This window comes from Dryobates pubescens, chromosome 12 (assembly GCF_014839835.1).
Source record: "Dryobates pubescens isolate bDryPub1 chromosome 12, bDryPub1.pri, whole genome shotgun sequence".
In the NCBI taxonomy this organism is placed as follows: domain Eukaryota; kingdom Metazoa; phylum Chordata; class Aves; order Piciformes; family Picidae; genus Dryobates; species Dryobates pubescens.
In genome coordinates this window covers 30,778,821-30,791,374 of record NC_071623.1, presented here as the reverse complement: position 1 = coordinate 30,791,374, position 12,554 = coordinate 30,778,821, and the positions used below count along the sequence as shown (strand labels likewise).

General features: G+C 40.5%; 1 protein-coding gene across 2 annotated transcripts in view; it reads left to right on the top strand.

Moving 5' to 3' along the window:
* ROBO1 (roundabout guidance receptor 1) overlaps positions 1–12,554 on the top strand; it is a 532,129-nt gene that overhangs the window by 134,989 nt on the left and 384,586 nt on the right. The window lies entirely within an intron of this gene.

The following is a 12,554-nucleotide window of genomic DNA, read 5'->3' as shown; positions in this document are numbered from 1 at the left end:
AGTTTTTAGCTTGAGACATAACCTTAGTATAAGCTTCCTGATTGACTAGGCAATTAAAATGTTGCTGAAGCACATTTGATTTGTCTATTGGCATGTCTGCTGTGCTCCAATAGCCTATTGCCCACTGGCAGTACCCATCAAGGACTGGGAGCTGCTGGCCCCACTGCCACCGAACTGAAGCACCTCTGGGCTGAAGACTCAGTCATAAAGACTCAGAGAGGAGCCCTGAGGGCACCAGGGCATACTGGAGTTTGGAGGGGGCTGCTGATAGCCACCTCAGGGCTCAGGATGCATACTCTTATTGGCAGCCTGTGGGAACACGCAATGCTCAGATCAAAGCCAGGACATCCTCTTCTGTGCTGGAGTTTCTGCACTGGATAGCAGTTGTCCTAGCCCATGGGGATAAAATATCTACTTCTGACTTTTATCTAGTTTGACACGTTAAAATTTGCTGAGGAACTCTGCTAGAGGCGCTGGAGGGCCCCAACAATATGGAACCAATCACCCTAGAAGCACATGATATGTATAATGTTGCTTCAGAAGTACTTTTTATTTCCTGCCCAGAGCAGCTGCACCAACACATTTAATGAAGTTATGACAAACAAACAATCAGGATTTGCTAAAGAATTTTTTCTTTCTTTCAAGCTGTCACTCTTACAGCATTGTAGATCAGAGATATTAAAGCTGTGACCTAGTCAGCGATGATACACTGAGGAAACTTTCTACAAGCAAATCTGACACAGTGCATTCTTAGTCATCTCTGCATCCATTTTCAAGCCATTTGCTGTGATGATAATTGAGTCCCTTACTACACAAAGTCTAATTTCTCGATCTTTAGCACCGTAGGGGCTTAGGGTTTGCTTTTTTAAGGGTGACTTAACTGTTTCCTTCCATTGGCCATTTCGATCTTGCTCTGTATCTACCAACACAAACCCTGAAATTTCTGATAGTTTGTGTCTTACTGGGCATATCTCAGAGGCTTGGTTGTTTTGTTTTTAACATAGATATGTGATTTAGTTTGTCTTTGCCATCTTAATAGTCTTATCCATTAAAATTGTGGTATGGCTGCTTTTGTTTAGAGTGGCATTGTTCTCGGCATACTTGTCTAGTTTAAAACGTATCATTTTTCAGTGTTCATACTGTATTACTTCAGGCTCCATGCTTCCAGTTACAGCTCTAATTATTTCAGGGGTTTCCATGGATCTATTGAAGGTCCTATTTTGTTTCAAAATTACTGCCTCTAGCTAGTAGTTCCATGCCCAATGTACACAGTATTACAAATTGGCAATATCAAGAGAGATCTGTAGATTCTTGTAAATTCAAGCACCCCTTGCTGTGTTTTATGAATTCTTATCTGGTATTAATTTTGCAGAACCGAATTCTGACAAGATAGAAGATTTATTGGTAGTTCTCCTAGGCGATTTCATTTCATTGTCATTCTGTTTTGTCTGGAGTTTGAGTTCATAAACTTGGAGTAATTTTTGACCCTCTGCTTTCTTTTGAGGCTGACATTAATCACTCTGAGAAATTACATTCCCAGCTGGAAGATGCTAAAGAACCACCAGGAACTATTAAATTAACTTACCAGTATTTTATGAATCTTTCCCTCTTTGGACTGAGAATTAAGTTGATTGGGGCATATGTGTATGTTTCATTATGAGCTAGATAGTAATTGCTAATTCTTTCTCTGTGGCTCTTTCTCCCATTTCCCTGAAGTATTCACAGCTGTGCTAACAGAGCCCTGCATACAGTCAATGGGAGCATTTTGCTGCTCTAACAAGAAAGGACTTCAGGCTAATATCAAATTTTCCAGGCAAATGCTTACATGTTTCATCATTTGTTTTCTTAAGGATATGATTTTAGGCAGCAAGTAGTCAGCTCAGGTAAACAAAGGCAGGAGGAACACCTGTTCTGTGGCTTCTTTCCAAGGGACAAACCCCAAAACCTTTTTCATAGAATGCATTTCATTACGCTGCACAAAAGTGGTAGCTCTTAGGAAGAGCTCTACAGAATAAACCCCTGTGGTCTAATACTGAAAGACAAAAACTTCCCTGAAGTACTTAACCTCTGCACAGTTTGAATGAAAGAGAACATTTTGGGTTTTTATTAAGAAAAAAAAGTAAGCTGTGTTGCAAGTGAGTATCATTTGGTATCTGTGGGTAACTCACTGTCCTGGAAGGTGGATAGGAAAAGGAATTCTGGACAGACCTGATTTGCTGCTCTTTTGCAAGGATATGGATTTGTGATTTGATGACACTTGGAGCTGGCTGTATTCTTGTGCTGAGCTGTACTGACTGACATGGTATGGTTTCCAGCTCCATGCTTTTTTCAAGTCAAAGTGAATGTTTGTCTACCTTGCAGCTCGCCCTTTGGTTTTGCTTCAAAAAAGCTCACTGTACATTACTTAAATTACTGTATTCTCAGTCCACAAAGACTTTAATTGAAAACTAGGACAGGGTTAAAACCTAATTATTGTTTTTTTAACCCTTGAATCATTCTCTAGGATATAGCATCTCTGGATGTTTTAGCTGTGCAGAAAAAACATTAACTAGAATGTGAGGGCCTTTGAGTATGAAAGGAACAGGACCTCCAGAGCCTCTCTGTCATAGACAAGGGTTAGGATTATGGAAGGCAAAAAGGAAGGGCAAGCACAGCAAAACACCAACCAGACATATTTTCTCTGAGAAATCTGGGTGCTATGTGCATCAGTAATCACGATGTGGCTGATGTCACTGGTGGGAGGTGAAGAATGTGTGTTGACAATGGCAAAACCATTCAAAATGCTGTCATTCTAAAAAGAGTGGGGGGGGAACCAAACCAGGACAGCTAGAAGGGCAGCTAGCAGCATCTTCTGAGATAATAATTTTAAAAGGCCCTGTTGTTTTGAGGTGGGTTGGTTGGTTTGTTTCTTTTTGTTGCTTTTGGGTTTTGTTTGTTGTACTATCTGAGAGATTTCCTTGCTTATACAGCAATTTTAGAAGACTTGTTAGAGTATGCTCCCTTGATGGACAGTGTATTACTGCAAGTTTGTCCATTTTTTCTATAAACAAGCATTGGCATTCATTGATTTAATATTCTTCGTGCTGAGCTCTGCAGATGGACTAGTAAAATGTAAATGACACAGCTGTGCTGCAGATAGAACTTTGACAACTCAGAAGATGACTTCACCTATGCAGAAGAGCAAGGGAACGAGAAGGCTTTCTCAGCTCTTGAATTGCACACATCCCCTTTAACGTTCATGGTGTCAAATTGTGTGACTTCAAGGCTTTTGGGGTTGGTGTGTTGAATTAGCTCCTTTAGTCCTTTGCCTGTAATACTAATTAATGAGGGAAATTCAGCACCTTTCCTAAATGTACTGTTCAGCTGAATAAAATAAGCCTGATGGAATTCCTGCTGTGTTCCAGTTCTACATTAAAGAGAAAACAAACCCTTTGCTCCGTCCTGGGGAAGCTACTTGTAAAGCAGCTGCATAATTCAGCCTTTAAACAGCCTTCCAGGGCAAAAGTGAAGCAGCATCTCCAGGGGTTAATGCCTGGAGGACTGGGTGTAGTCCCATACAGTTGACTACAATGATTAGGGGATTATTGCACGAAGTTCAGTAGAGTTAGAGGATTGCAAGGGAAGCTTGCATAACCAGTTCCTCAAATGTACATGGCACTAGCTGCTATTATTTAAATGTCTTGATAGTAGTTCCCACAGTAATCAGAACTCTCCTGAGAAACATGTAAGTTGACTTGGAAGAAAACAAAATAAGAGAGCCTCTGAGGGAGAGGAAATTTCCTAAAGTAAAGGCAAATTCAGATCTTGCAGTAAAAAGAAAATGCAAAATATCGATATAAAGAAACATGTAACAAATGTGTCTTATGCATATGCCATACTGAACACAGATAACATTAGCACTTCAGACTTAAGTAATTTGTTTCTGTGTTTTCTGGAGAAACTTTACTTGTGTCTTAGAGAAGAAAATTCTGTTCTAAATCTGGTTGTCCCTCCTTAGCAAATGGCTCCTTGTCCTAATTAATCATAGCACCTTATGAAGGGTAGTGATGGGTGTCTTATCTACCCTTGCAACTAAAGCAGCTGAGGCCACCACCTGTTAACTCACTTCCAGCACCATTTAATTAGCTGGAATGGCTGTTACCTTCAGGTTTATCTGGCAGGAAAAGTAATGGGAGCAGATGCAGAAGAGGAGAGAGCTCCAAGGAACAGTCCAAGAAGTGCAAAGAAGAGCTAAGAAAAGACAAAGTGTGGGGGAAAGTAGAGAGAGGACATAAATAGGTTTGGGAGCATCAAAGACTTACAGTGCATGCTTACTTTCTCTCTGCCCAATACCAGTTTTTGAGAATTAAAGTGTTCAGTCTGCAATGTTGGTCTGTAATTATTTTTGTGTGGTTTCCTGCATGACTGATCCCACATAAGATTTCAGCATTAGAACTCAAAATCAAGTGATACAGACAAAAAACACCAAAGCAAAACCAAGCAAACCAAAACCAAAACACAGCAAACCAAACAAGTCATAGGTGTGCTATTCTATAAAGTATTGGTGGGTATGTGTTGAAGTTGCTAACACCTACATTTATAACCTACTTCCAAGATGCAAAGAGGTTGTTTACTGCTTATGCATAACTGGAAGTCCTCGTCTGTTTTTTACTAAGTTAAAGGCTGCTGCTGAATGAATCATGAAACTGAAGAGAGGTGAAGGTGTTTAAATAGCATCTGGTGCCGAGGTTTTGTCAGGATTGCAGTCACATGTGCTGTTCCTTGCAGATAACAACAACAAAATATACTAAAGCCATTAAATAAAAGCTGTGTGCTTCTTTGGATTAGAGGTGGGGGAAGGTTTGTGTGGGGACTTTTATACCACAACATACTCTGTTCTCATCAACAAATTGTCTCTCTTGTGTAACATGTGAATAACATTTCTGTACCTGTGCAAAAATGCACCTTTGAGTTGCTAGAACATGCTCTTACAGACTGTTAATAAAAGTATCCTTATGTGTTTATTTGTAATTTACTTATGCCAGATGCTCAGATTAAAGGTGTTAAGTGGGAATAAATCCTTGTCATCTTCCCTTAGCTTGAACTTAACTTTTAAGACGAGGCAGCTGAACTGTGTATACTTTTAATGAAGTTCTACCTAATTATTTCTGAAGTCTCTTAGCTGATGAAAATGGTCACAACTCCCTAAAATGTTCACATTTAAACAAGTGAGCTGGCTGAATGTGTCTAGGAAGTTGCTCTATGAAGCCTTAGGAAAAATAACAGCATATTTCATGTCTGCTAATATGAAATATCAACAGGGATGTTCTCTAGATTCATTCAGCAATATAGAATATAGGCTTTTTATATGGACCTGTAAGTGTTCACCAAGCTGTGGTAGTCTTAGGGTGGACAAATTATTCCAAATACTGTACCTAGGTTGAAGATTTTCCTCATTAAAGCAGATCTGAAGAATAGGTTTACATCCTTGAAGGTTTGTCTCTATTTGTTCTAAATAAACACACGATTTGAGATAGTACTTCCATCCACAAAAGTTAGTTTTCACAGATATATTAACTTGAACAGTAGTTCTTCTATGTGCTATCATTACTTTCTTATTCTCTGTTATAAAAATTATTTTGTCATTATGAAGAACCAGATGAAGAATTACAATTAAATCAAATATCCCTTAAGAAATATTAGAGTGTATTTCTGCTGTAACCTATGATAAATCAAAATGCTGAAAAAAAAACCCCAAAAATCAAACTTTAGTTCTTCAGCTTAGGGGTGTCACAGTTGTGGGGTCACAGTTGTGTTGGGCTTTTTATTTTCCTTTTTTCTCTTCCCTGATATCTCTTCCTGAATTCCTCTAGATCACTAGAAAGGAATCAATGGGAATTGATCCAATTTGTAGAACACAATTCTGATATTGATAGTAGTTTATATTCATTTGTTTCACCCTAATCTTTTATTAATGTTCATTCGCAAAGTGATGTTCAAGCTGTTTCTTCTCAGTTCTGTTACCCCAAGCTGATAATGATAGTGAAATTCAGAGAAACATAACAAGAAAGAATGATGTTATATAGTTTGGAATTAAATATGGCAAGGAGTTAGACATGTTTCAGTAGATGGCTTTCATTTCAGATAAAGAGTGACCAGTGTAGAAGTTCAAGTACATGCGATTGCTGCAGGAGTAAGAAGTTGTGCCTGTTTAGGCCTTCTCAATTTTTCTTTATGTCCTCCAGAAGGATGGGGCCAGGGCATCAATACTGAATCATTTGGGGACTTTTAAGGATGCATCATCAATAAAACATGTCACATAGACATATCTCCCTGGTACAAAAGGAGCAATAACTGATGGCATCACTTTGTATTACTGCTGGAGCAAAAAAAAATCACTGGTGACTTGTCTATGAATAGCAGTGCTGTGGTTAAAAGCATGTTTGATATAATGTTTGAGGATAAGATTGCACAGAGCACTGTAGTGTTAAGTAGCTGTGCAAATAAATGTGTCTGTCTGGCTTGAGGTGGTGTAGAAACCCAGAGAGTGAAGAACCATAAAAAATATTTAGTGTTCAGAATTTCTGGTTGTTTTGAATAGTTAAACATATGTAAATTGAAGCATAACTAGTGTTCAGTATCTTGCAGATTTCAGAGGACATTTCATTACAAAAGGCTCCTTGCATTCACTATAAATCTTGGGTGTTACTTGACCGCCATTGGACCATTTAAACTTGTTCTGAACCTCTATTATGAAGCCAGATCCTCCTGCTGCTTTGAAGGTATTGTCTGTACTTTGACTCACAAGCACATATAATACCTTCAGTTTGACTAAGCCTGAATTTTTTCCATCAAAAAACCTAAAACAATCAGTGCTGGTTGTGGTCGTTTGAGTCTTATCACTTTCCTATCAAGTCAATATAGGTGTTTGTTGGGGTTTTGTAAATGCTTAAAGGTACTTGCCCAACTTAATGAATGGTGGCTCCATGGTGGCAAAAAGAGGCAATGAGATCTTTTTTTGTTATGTCTCAAATTCCTCTGTGAAAGAAAAGTGTAATAGCAGTTGTGAAGGGGTAGTTGTCCCCTTTTTTTTTTCTCTTTGATAGCCAAGGAGTCTCTTTTCATCTTACACTTCCAAAACAAAACCCTTTGGCTTTTCTGAGCAGCAACGATATCAGAGACCTTGATTTAAATTCCTCCTCTCTGATACCCTAACCCTGGATGAGGGAAAGGATATGGATATTGTTCACCTGGATTTTAGTAAAGCCTTTGACACCCTTTCCCACAGCATTGGCCTGGAGAAACTGGCTGCTCAAGGCTTGGATGGAAGGGTGCTTTGTTGTGTTAAGGACTGGCTAGATGGCTGGGCTCAAAGAACGGTGCTGAATGGATCCAGTTGGCAGCTGGTCACTAATGGAATTCCCTAGGCTGGGAACAGTTCTGTTTAGTATCTTTATCAATGATCTGGATGAGGAAATTGAGTGAACCCTCAGTAAGTTTGCAGATGACACTGAGCTGGGGGAAATGTTGATCTATCTGCCTGAGGGTAGGAAGGATCTGCAGAGGGATCTGGACAGGCTGGATCAATGGGCCAAAGTCAATTGTATGAGGTTTAATAAGGCAGGGTCCTGCACGTGGGTAACACCAACCCCATGTAATGCTACACGCTTAGGGGTGGGTTGCTGGAAAGTTGCCCATCAGAAAAGGACCTGGGGGTGCTGATTGACAGCCATTTGAACATGAGACAGCAATGTGCTCAGGTGGCCAAGAAAGCCAATAGCATCCTGGCCTGTATCAAGAATAGTATGACCAGCAGGTGTAGGGAAGTGATCATGCCCCTGTACTTGGCACTGGTGAGGCTGTACCTCAAATACTGTGTTCAGTTTGGGGACAGTCACTTGAAGAAGGACATTGAGTTGCTGCAGTGTGTCCAGAGAAGGGCAGTGAAACTGGTGAAGGGTCTAGAGAATATTTCTTAGGAGAAGTGTGTGAAGGAACTGGAATTGTTTAGTCTAAAGAAGAGAAGGCTGAGGGGAGACCTCATTGCTTTCTACAACTCCCTGGAAAGAGGTTGTAGTGAGGTGGGAGTTGGTCTTTTCTCTTTAGTTTCAGGTGATGGAACAGAAGAAAATGGCCTGAAGTTATGTTAGGGAAGATTTAGACTGGATATTAGGAAAATTTTCTGTATGGAAAGAGTGATCAGACATTGTAACAGGCTACCCAGGGAGGTGTTTAAGAGACATGTGGACGTGGCACTTTGGAGCATCGTTTAATGGCTGCTGTAGTGTTAGGCTGATGGTTGGACTCAGTGAACTTAGAGGCCAACAGTAACTAGTTGATGTAAAATTGTTCATTATGGTTAGCAAAGCCAAGTGGAAAACTGCCTAATCCTTCAGCACAGTACTCATAAGAAATACATAATGTCTCTTTACTACAGAGTGCCTTCACAGCAGTCTCATGGTGAATGTGCAGTTTAAGTCAGTAGTATTTAATTCTGTTAGGTTTTCAGAGGGACTCCCAAGAAAAGGCAAAGCTGGATCTTCTGACAGTGCTGAAATTAAATTCACCCCAGTGCAGGTGACCAGAACCTGAAATGCAGGACTTGGGCATAGACTCATCATTCAGTGAAATGAGTAGAATTCACCCACAGCAAGAACTGAACTTCAGTGATTATGGTTAATGCAACTGATTTCCAGACAGGGACCATAATTTAAAATCAGTTGAATGTCTTGTCAGTGAGCAAATGGAAAAAATGGCATTCCTCAAACAATGAGAGAGTGACTAATGACTGTGTGGATTTTGTATGTGAATAACAAAGATACTGTGTAAATATCAGCACTGTTAAAAACCATCAGTGGAGGGACTGCAGCCATGATTTTAATGCCTAAATGGCTGCAAGTAGCCATAGTCTCTGTGACATGTGACATTATGTGCAAAATGCAATTGCATAACAAATTGATCTTTTTTTACCCAAAATACTCCTTCAGCCATGGCAATCCCAGCAATGGGCCATCCTCCTTGTAACATCTCACTAAACAACTGATGCAAGTGTCCTTTAGCAAGGCTGCTGTTTGGAGCAGTCTCCATTTCAGAACTGCTGTGCGCTCAATACACCCTCCAGGACACGAGAGGAGCAGCTTAAAAAGAACCTCCTCTAGTAGCTTTCAGTACATTTCCTTCCTTCCTCTTACACACTGCTCTCCTAGATGACAGCCAATCCTTCAAAATGATGATCAGCAGGTGTGTTGCTTGAAATCTTGGTCTGAGCTTTTGGTAGTTAGTTATAAACACAGAATCACAGAAACGTTCAGGTTGAAGAAGATCCTTGGCATCACCAAGTCCAACCAATAAGCCTTCTCTACAAAGTTCACCCCTAAACCATATCCCCAAGCACCACAGCCAGGGTTGGTGACTCAACCACCTCCCTGGGCAGCCCATTCCAATGCCTGACCACTCTTTATGTAAAAAAAAATCCCTAATGTCCAGTCTAAACCTACCCACCCCCAGCTTGAGGCCATTCCCTCTTGTTCTATCACTAATTACCCATGAGAAGAGACTGGCACCAGCCTCTCCACTACATCTTTTCAGTTAGTTGTAGAGGATGTTAGGAAGAAGTTCTTCATAGAAAGAGTGATTGGCCATTGGAATGTGATACCCAGGGAGGTGGTGGAGTCGTCATCACTGGAGGTGTTTAGGAAGAGACTGGAAGGGGCACTTGGTGGTTTAGTTGATTAGATGGTGTTGGGTGATCAGTTGGACTCGATACTCTCAAAGGTCTTTTCCGGTCTGGTCTATTCTATTCTATTCTATTCTATTCTATTCTATTCTATTCTATTCTATTCTATTCTATTCTATTCTATTCTATTCTATTCTATTCTATTCTATTCTCTCCTCAGCCTCTTCTTTTTCAAGTAAACACTCCCAGCTCCTTCAGTCACTCTTCATGAGATTTATTTCTCCAGGCCCTTCACCAGCCTTGTTGCCTTCCTCTGCACTTGTTCCAGCACCTCTTGTATTGAGGTGCCCAAAACTGAACACAATACTCACCAGCACTGAGTACAAGGGGACAAACACTTCCCTACCTGCCTACCATTTAACCTAAAAAATGTGGACGCAGTCTCTGCCTCTTAATTTAATAAAAAGTCCTGTCCTTCTGTCCTTTGCTGCTGCAATTTAAAACCCTGGCACAATCAACCCTTGAATGCAAATAAGTGAGCAATCTGGAGAAGCAGAATGTTGATCCAGGCGTTCTCCAGCCCTTTTCAGAACAGCACATTTTCATGTACGTGACACTGGCCATTAGCGAGCCGGCAAAGATGAATGGGCCAATAAGTGAACATATTTCACTTGTTTTCATCTGCCAAGATGAAAGACCATCTTGGTGTTTGGTTGGGGGGGTTTGTTGTTGTTGTTGTTTGGTCTCTTATTTTCTTAATTTGCACAACAGTATTTTAAACAGCATTCTATCAGTTCTTCAGCTGATGTTTTACAAGACCCACTGTATTCCAATAAGCCCATTTAAAGTGGACTGTCTGGAGGATTTTGGTATTCTTTTTGCTTCTTTCTTGCCCTTCATTAAAATGAGTTTGATTTGTAGGGATACTGCCTCTATGAGATTGTTTAAAAAAAACAAATGGAGAATCTGAATGCTTGTCATCATATTTTAAAAATAAGATTGAGCTACTGAAGTGAAGCATCTAGAAAAACATTGACTGACTTTTTTCCCTACTTTTAATTTCCTACATAGTTGCTTTAAGTATCTTGTGAAACTTCAGAATGATTTTTAGCAGCCTGTGCATTTATTATAAAGGAAGAGTTGCTTTCAGTCATTACAGAAGTCCCTGACCTGCCTGTTTGTGAGAGAGCAAAACCTATCTTTCCTATTCAGGCCTTCTTGGTAATTAATAAATTATATGACACCTGTCTACAGGAAAAAGCAAGCAGCAACCTATTGTTGTGGTAATGATGCTGCAGAGATATTTGCTTCATGCACGTTTTTATTAACACAAAATGTGTTTCTTTTTTGGCTGTTATCTGTTGGACAATACTATCAAAAAGTAAATTAAAAATAGAATTTAAGTTTGATGAATGGCTTCACGTTTAAGCTATATAGAGGAGAATACAAAGATCGCGTGATATTTGACACACAAAAAAAATGCTTTGGGTTGTGATTTGTTCCCAGAGCCACTGGGATTCATTACTATTTTCAATTTATTTTTTTTTTCTTTATTTAGGTTATTATCAGTTATCTTCACAGTGCTTTGTGGTGTTGTGAGCAGCAATTTATCTTGGGGATCTTAAAACACGTGGTCATTTATGTGTTTAGCTGACCAGCTGCCTTCGTGTTTTGTTTTGTTTTGTGTTTTTCCCTTATGTGACATTAAAATTGAGTGTTTGCTTGGAAAATGCGATTTCTTATGCTGCTGAACTGTTGCCTTTTCATAGAGGGGCTCTATGCCTTTCCCCTGCTCCATCTTCCAGAAGAGGTAGAGCGGCCCCTCCACCCCCTCCCGCATGCTTGCCAAGACAGTCATCCCCCTCGCCTCCTCCCCACAAAGAGGTGAAGTCCCCTGAGTCAGTAATTGCCAGGAGATGAAGCGATGATGGGGAGTGATCACAGTCAATAGCTTTGATTAACAATAAGGTGGAAAATTAGCAATGCTAGCATTCAGCTCCCCTGCCTTCCCATCCCCATATGCTCACTGCAGCCTGCACTGGCTGGTTGGCAGGGTGGCCTCTGCGCCTGGCGGGCTGCAGAGCGAGGCTTGGAGTGGTCAGACAGGGACAGCAAGCAGCGTTTTGGGGACCCCGAGCAATGTTTCTGGACGCCTTTCGCTGGGCACCACCACGTAGGCAGGGGAAGGACGGAGTGTGTCATGTGCTGGCACTGTGGCTGTTGCTGTCATGTGTGGATTTAATTGTGTCTGGACGTGTTGTGGTCGAAATGGCAACTACTGTTACTCCTGTGACCCCATCAGCAGCTCTGGTGTTGTTTCCGACAGACTCCGACGACCTAGAGAGGGGGACCGACAGCGGGACACCACTCCCCACCTCTGATAATGGCGACAATTCGCTGGGCTACACAGGTAGAGTGCATCTTTCCAAATTATTCTTGACTGCCTACTTCTGACACTTTCCACCTACATCTGCCATTACCACCTGTACATAGCTTCTTAATCATCTTTGCTAGCTGGATATCTCTCACCATCACCCGGAAAGTTCAGCAGTATTGGGAACTATTATTGTGTCTTTTGACTAACCCAGGTGACTGTCTTTTTGTGTGTCTTAGTACACTTTAATTAGTGAAACGTTTAAAGTACATTTCTTTTGTTGAATTAATGCACCCATTATTTTCCTTCTGTGTGTATTCCTCAAAACTAGTGCATGAGGCAATAGATCATCTCAAAGAAATGCTTCCAGTGACCCAAGGCAGGGATATTTTCCATATGTTTATTTGCTGTGATTTTTTGCTTTGTTTCTCTCACAAACAATGGTAAAATATATCACATTAGGGAACAAAACAAAAACCAGTCAAACTAAAATGCCGTTGGAGAAGAATCTGTTTTGTTGGCTTC